This window comes from Caretta caretta, chromosome 2 (assembly GCF_965140235.1).
Source record: "Caretta caretta isolate rCarCar2 chromosome 2, rCarCar1.hap1, whole genome shotgun sequence".
Classification (NCBI taxonomy): domain Eukaryota; kingdom Metazoa; phylum Chordata; order Testudines; family Cheloniidae; genus Caretta; species Caretta caretta.
The window spans coordinates 223,104,925-223,112,215 of NC_134207.1; the positions used below are offsets into that span (position 1 = coordinate 223,104,925).

At 43.0% G+C, this 7,291-nt stretch overlaps 1 long non-coding RNA gene across 1 annotated transcript; it reads left to right on the plus strand.

The window, feature by feature from the left end:
- The first annotated feature begins 4,537 nt into the window (after positions 1 to 4,537).
- On the plus strand, positions 4,538 to 5,349 carry LOC142070875 (uncharacterized). Its single transcript, XR_012666792.1, has 2 exons — positions 4,538 to 4,623; positions 5,015 to 5,349. It is a non-coding gene; the product is annotated as an uncharacterized LOC142070875 (long non-coding RNA).
- Positions 5,350 to 7,291: the final 1,942 nt, after the last annotated feature.

A 7,291-nucleotide genomic window follows, 5' to 3' on the forward strand; every position in this document is an offset into this window, starting at 1 on the left:
GTGGCCACCACCAGAGCAAGTGTCCAACCCACAGCATCCCTGCAGCACAGCCAGGCCTGAGAAGGTGGCCTGGGACTTACAAGGAACAGACTGTGAACTGCCCTGACATTCCAGAGACACTGTTTGTGATGTTCCCTGCCACAGAGCGGGTTGATGTTGTTAGTGAGAAAAGCTAAACAGGAGGCAGTTATGCCAACCGAACCAAAGTCAGGCTAAGAGAGGCTGCTGAAAGTAGAATGAAGGAATATTTGTTTAAGTTACAGAGAGTGAGAAAAAAGGGGAGGCCTGCATTCCTGCATTTTTGTACCAGATGTTCTGGGAACAGTCCTTGAGATACAGAGGCGCTGTTTTCCACTCCCTGCTTTTGTGTTATGTCTGTTTTAACTCCTTGTCTCCTGGTTGACACCCATACCGATAAGAAAGTTAGTGAAGCACTACAATTTGCTAAAAGTTATCTACAATAAGGGGGGTAGATGTGCATGAATATAGAGAAAGAGGATTTTAACTAATGTAGGGGAGGGGTGAGCTGCTTTATGAATAAATCTGTGACACGACGGAACTGTCTATATAAACCTATGAGTTTTACTTAGAGGCTGGCTGGTTCTCTTTGGAGACGGGCTGCTCTCTATTGTTGTGTGCACTCTTCAATAAAGAGCTTTGAGTTTGGACCTTGCTGGTGTTGCCTGTCTCGCTCCGGTCAGACAACAAACCGTGCCGTCTGGGGTTCAAGTCCTCGACAATGTGTTCCCTTTAACCTTTCCCATTTTTCCTTATTCTTTTTAAAATTAATTGTTGATTAAATAACTTGTATTTGCTTTAACTTGTATGTAATGGTCAGTGTCAGAGAAGTTCCCGGTGCAGAGAGAGTACCCCAGAGTGGGGACACCCTAGCCCCTGTCCTCGGTGACCACAGCAGGGTTGGGGGTCGAGCCCCCCAAGAATCCGAGACCCAGCCTTGTTGGGGTTACGAGGACTCTTCCAGACAGGAGAGTGGAAGGGGAGTGCTCAAGGGCAGGGAGGCCACTGGGTAAAGGAAGTGGGAGCGAGGACTCAGATCCTTTCGCTCGCCCACTTCACCGGGGTAGTGCAGAAGCCAGGAAAGTTCCCCACAATAGCGGGACTATTCCCCAGCTTACATATGTAAGATGGCGAAAGTCCCATATGTATGGAGGACTTAGTGTAGTATGCTGAGCCAGACTCCAGGACTTTCACTGTGCTGTAGCAGCGTCCGCACAGGATATTACTATGTGTCAAGTTCCCATGCTGTAGATTCACATCACAGTTTGCCAGGCAGTAATTTGCTATGTAGACAAACCCTACATGCGTTGTTCCTACTGTTAAAATACTTTAGTTATAAGAAGGCTATCTGGTCACTATATTCACCACCCAAGAAAGAGACCTTGGAATCATCACGGATAGTTCTCTGAAAACATCCACTCAATGTGCAGCAGTAGTAAAAAAGCAAACAGAATGTTAGGAACCATTTGGAAAGGGATAGCTATTATAGCAGAAAATGCCATAATGCCACTATACAAGTCCAGGGTACACCCACACCTTGAATACTGTTTGCAGTTCTGGGCACCCCAGCTGAAAAAGGATGTACTGGAATTGGAAAAGGTGCAGAGAGGTGTATTAAGCAATATAACTACAATAAAATTAGAAAAAATACAAAGTGAAATACATATTCAGTGTATCATAAAACATCTTGTTCACTACTTTATGCTATAAGAAAGTGTAGAGTATCTACTGGTCACACTTTATATAATTGTTCCATTTATAAATGGTTTATAGAATTAATAAATGGTTGCAAGATGTTATAAGCATATTACAGACATGACTGGCATGAGTCTACCTTTTCTACCAAAAACAAGGAAGACAGAGAAACAAGTCATGGAAAATGGGAAATATGACATGAAGATGCTAATTGCACAAATTGCAGGGAAATCCTCATCACAGAGCAGACATATCATGCACAGTATAAAAGAAAAATGTAAGTGGGATTATATTTCATAGCAAAAGACTTTGGGTGAACTTCTGGTCGCACTGAAGAGAAAGTAAGTTTTGCCACGAACATCAGTGGGGGCCAGAATTCACCCTGTTTTTGAGTTTGAGGCGCTTCCTCAGAGATTATCACACTGCAACCCACCATGGAAGAAAATGTTATTACTGATGAAGCCCAGGTTCAAATGTGCACGGGGCAGGAATAAGGTTCTCTCAGAATATGGCCCTTAGTTATGGATTTCACAACTGCCAGAGATGAAGCTAAATCCAAATCTTGCCTCTTACAGAAATGCGTCCTGGATCACTTCCTTAAAAAAACCAGTTGGGGAATGACCCCACCTGTGAACTCTGCGTAGTAAAGTACCTAAACGTTTTTCTCACAAATAAGCACTTTTGATCTGGATGGAAGTGGGGAAAGCAGTATGAGAACACTGACCCCTTTCCTGAAGGAACTGATAAGTTTTCCTGGACTGATGTAGATAAAATCTAGACACTAAAATAACGGGCAGCATAGATATACACAGAGTAAATAATAAGAGTTGTAGCATTTCAGACAAGGTTTTATGGAAAATTGCCTGCTGCTGAAGGGAGATTGTACTGGACAGGGTGAAAATTTAATTTTTTTCTCCTGCTTTGCTTTCTCCTCCATTCTCTACTTTGCCCCCTCCTAAATTGCCACCTTCACTGCCTCCCTCTAATCCTGCTGGTGTTGTGTACTATACAGGCTGCAAACCTGCAAACTGTCAATCTGCTCCTCTGACTCTCATTCAGTCAGGCAAGGGGTCAGAATGCCTGCTCCACTCAAATCCCAGGGTGAAGAGCCTCCATAAGGGCATGCTCACTTCTTTAAGGCACAAAGAAACACAATTCAGATGGGCAGTAGGCTCCCCTATTCTGATAGGGTTCTAACTCACGAAAACGTATGCCCAAATAAATGTATTAGTCTCTAAGGTGCCACAAGGACTCCTCGTTATTTTTATTTTGATTATGTATTTCCAAAATGAGGTAAAGAATGGCTTGACTATTTAGAGGGAGATGGCAAGAAATTACAAGCAAACACTATAGCTAGGGTGGGCTTTTGTTTCATAAATGTAAATCTACACTCTACTGCTTGGGAAGGGAAATTTTACATCAATATTAATTGTACATATAAATCATGTAATAATTCTACATGCAAAGAAAGTAAATACATGTCTTTTCCAAATTCATCTTAAAGATGTGCTAAAATCAGGCTGAACTGTCGCTGACAGCTCTGTTCAACTGATAGGGAGAGAAAAAGGAAATGCTGGAAGTTACCAGGGTTTTCATGTCACAAAAGGAGAATGATTTGTTTTAAAGCAATTGTATATAGGATGGCGGCTGGTTTGATAAGACCCACCGCTTATCATACTGACCAATATTGTCTAATTACGCTCCCTGGTTTGTCTGTAATCACGTTGTCTCCTCTTATACTTGAATTGCAAGCTCCTTTGGGAAGGAACTATCTTTCTGTTATGCAATTGTATAGTATCTAGCACAGGGGTCTCCCACATGCGGCCCACAGAATTATTTCCTGCAGCCCGCCATAGCTCCCCTCACCCCCCGTCCCAGCCCCCCTCCTGCGCCCGCCCCCCTGAGCGTGCTGCATCCCTGCTCCTCCACCTACCTCAGCTGTTTGGCGGCGCTAAGGACTTTCCATGATGGAGGGGGGAGGAGCGGGGGACACAGCACACTCAGGGGAAGAGGCGGGGCTGGGGCCGGGATTTGGGCAGGGGGTTGGAATAGGGGTAGGGAGGGGCGGAGTTGGGGCAGGGACTTTGGGGAAGGAGTTGGAATGGGGGCGGGGAAGGGGTGGGAAGAGGCAGGGCAGGGTGGGGCCTCATGGAAGGGGTGGTGTAGGGGCAGGACTGGGGGCAGTGGGGGCGCTTTTGTATCTTCCTATGGAAAGGTGTTAGTGATGTACTAGTCCTCATGTGGCCCTCGTGGTGATTTGAGTTTGAGATCCCTGATCTAGCACAACAGGGCTTTGGTTCATGAGTGAGACCTCTAAGCGCTGGTGCAATACAAATAAAAAATAAAAATAATATAGGATGCCAGTCTCCTATAGAATAAGAGAACCCAGTGTAGCCTCCTTTTTCTAGTAAATGCCTCATTTAAATTAGGAGAATCTATAAATAAGCCTCACAAAAGTATTTTCTTTAAACTCAAGTACCAGGAAATCCCTCAACTTCAAATGAGATTAAACCATCTGAGATGCTTATGTGTGAAGCCGGATAATATTTCTCAAATAATTTATTAGACAAATTTCAGAATATATTTAAAATAAATTATTTAACTTTTTGTTAATATTCATACAGATATAAAGCTTTGTGTGATAAATGTGGGGGAGGGGAGCTCCCTTTTATGGACACCCAGCTAGCCAGTTTGCTATAAAGTCCCTCTTGGTGGCTGCTTGCTTTACCTGTAAAGGGTTAAAAAGTCCCCCAGATAAAGAAAAGGGAGTGGGCACCTGACCAAAAGAGCCAGTGGGAAGGCTAGAACTTTTTAAAATAGGGAAAAAAGCTTTCCCTTTGTGTTCTGTGGTTGTTCTCCGGAGAGAGGGGAACAGAGCAAAGTCAGGGCTCTTACTACGCTGTATGTAAGGTATGGCAAGTATGGAAATCATCAGATTATATCAAGAACTACCCAAATATGTATATAAATTAGGAAATGTCTAGGAAGATGCGATTAGGTTTATTTCTTTTATTTTCTGTAAGGTTTGTGAACTCCTCTGTGCTAACCCCAGATGCTTTTGTTTGCTTGTAACCTGTAATCTGAACCCCCAAGAAAGCTATTTTGGGTACTTGATTTTTGGAATTGCTCTTTTAAAATCTAGCAAAAGCCTAAATTCCAGATGTATTTTCTTTCTTTTTGTTTTTAATAAAATTTACCTTTTTTAAGAACAGGATTGGATTTTTGATGTCCTAAGTGGTTTGTGCATATGTTGTTTAATTAGCTGGTGGCCACAGCTAATTTCATTTGTTTTCTTTCTCAGCTCTTCCGCGGAGGGGTGTTAAAGGGCTTGAAGGTACCCCACACAAAGGAATTCCCAAATGTGCCTTCCTGGGATCTGAAAAGGCGTTTGCATTTGGATAGTGGCAGCATTTACCAAGCCAAAGTCAGAGAAAAACTGTAACCTTGGGAGTTTAATACAAGCCTGGAGTGGACAGTATTAATTTTAAAATCCTTGCAGGCCCCCTCATTCTGCACTCTAAGTGCCAGAGTGGGGAATCAGCCTTGACAGTTTTGGTGGATAATTCATGAATATATTTGTCTCGTAATTTATTAGATACATTTTATAATGAATTTCAAATAAAATATGAAAATTAACATATGTTTCCAACTCTTAACTTTAATCTACACTAGAATCATTGTCTGCACCCTGATGTACCACAATCCAATGACTGCTGGGTCCAGAAAGTGAGTTTGATAAAGAAGTTGTGGGACGACCAAGGAAAAATGAATTGGAAAAGGAGCGAGCTACAGCTTCCAGATGTATTTTAGCAGTAGGATTATCATCCTGGGAAATAAAATTAATCTAGTGGCATACAGAGTGATTCACAGCCCTAACAAAAGGCGATAAAGCCCAATTTTCACAAAGCATTAGAATGGGTTGAGGATCATAGTAGAGGATGAATTATCTTTGCAAATGAAATTTGAATTATTCCTAGCACTAAAGATTCAGTAATAGTGAGATCTTGAATTTTCCAGTTTGAGCAGCTGTATACTGCAAGGGCTCCTTTAACACTTACAAAAAGGGGTTCCACTGGGACAGTGGTTCTTAATCTTTTCAATACTGTGACTCCATCTTACTACAGCAAAAAACAATATTTTTAGAATTTATTCTTCCTATCCAGCCATAAAAAGGGAAGGTGCTCATGATTCAAGGATTACCTGAAACCTTTTTGCAACACCAAGACTGAGAACCTATTAGTATATGATATGATCAGTTCTTAGAAAAAGTTTAAGGCACATGATTCAAAAAATAGTGCTCATCTTAATACATGAAGGTCTGTTACATTTTCAAAACAACTTTTAATTTAAGAACTTTCTGCCTCTGTCTTCATGAACAAGGTCAGCTCCTAGACTACTGCATTGGGCAGCACAACATGGGGAGAAGGTGACCAACCCTCTGTGGAGAAAGAAGCAGTTCAGGACTATTTAGAAAAGCTGGACGAGCACAAGACCATGGGGCCGGATGCTCTGCATCCAAGAGTGCTAAAGGAGTTGGCAGATGTAATTGCAGAGCCATTGGCCATTATCTTTGAAAACTCATGGCAATCGGGGGAGGTCCCGGACAACTGGAAAAAGGCTAATGTAGTGCCCATCTTTAAAAATGGGAAGAAGGAGGATCCTGGGAACTATAGGCCAGTCAGCCTCACCTCAGTCCCTGGAAAAATCATGGAGCAGGTCCTCAAGGAATCAATCTGAAGCACTCAGAGGAGAGGAAAATGATCAGGAACAGTCAGCATGCTTTCACCAAGGGCAAGTGATGCCTGACTAATCTAACTGCCTTCTACGACGAGATAACTGGCTCTGTGGATGAGGGGAAAGCAGTGGACGTGTTATTCCTTGACTTTAGCAAAGCTTTTGATACAGTCTCCCACAGTATTCTTGCCAGCAAGTTAAAGAAGTATGGGCTGGATGAATGGTCTATAAGGTGGATAGAAAGCTGGGTTCAACAAGTAGTGATCAATGGCTCCATATCTAGTTGGCAGCCGGTGTCAAGCGGAGTGCCCAAAGGGTCGGTCCTGGGGCCGGTTTTGTTCAATATCTTCATTAACGATCTGGAGGATGGAGTGGATTGCACCCTCAGCAAGTTTGCAGATGACACTAAACTGGGAGGAGTGGTAGATACACTGGAGGGTAGGGATAGGATACAGAAGGACCTAGACAAATTAGAGGATTGGGCCAAAAGAAATCTGATGAGGTTCAACAAGGACAAGTGCAGAGTCCTGCACTTAGGACGGAAGACTCCCATGCACCGCTACAGACTAGGGACCGAATGGCTAGGCAGCAGTTCTGCAGAAAAGGACTAAGGGGTTACAGTGGATGAGAAGCTGGATATGAGTCAACAATGTGTCCTTGTTGCCAAGAAGGCTAATGCCATTTTGGGCAATATAAGTAGGGGCATTGCCAGCAGATCGGGGGACGTGATCGTTCCCCTCTATTCGACATTGGTGAGGCCTCATCTGGAGCAGTGTCCACTACAAAAGGTTTTTTTTCTCCTGCTGATCATAACCCACCTTAATTGATTGGTCTCTTTAGAGCT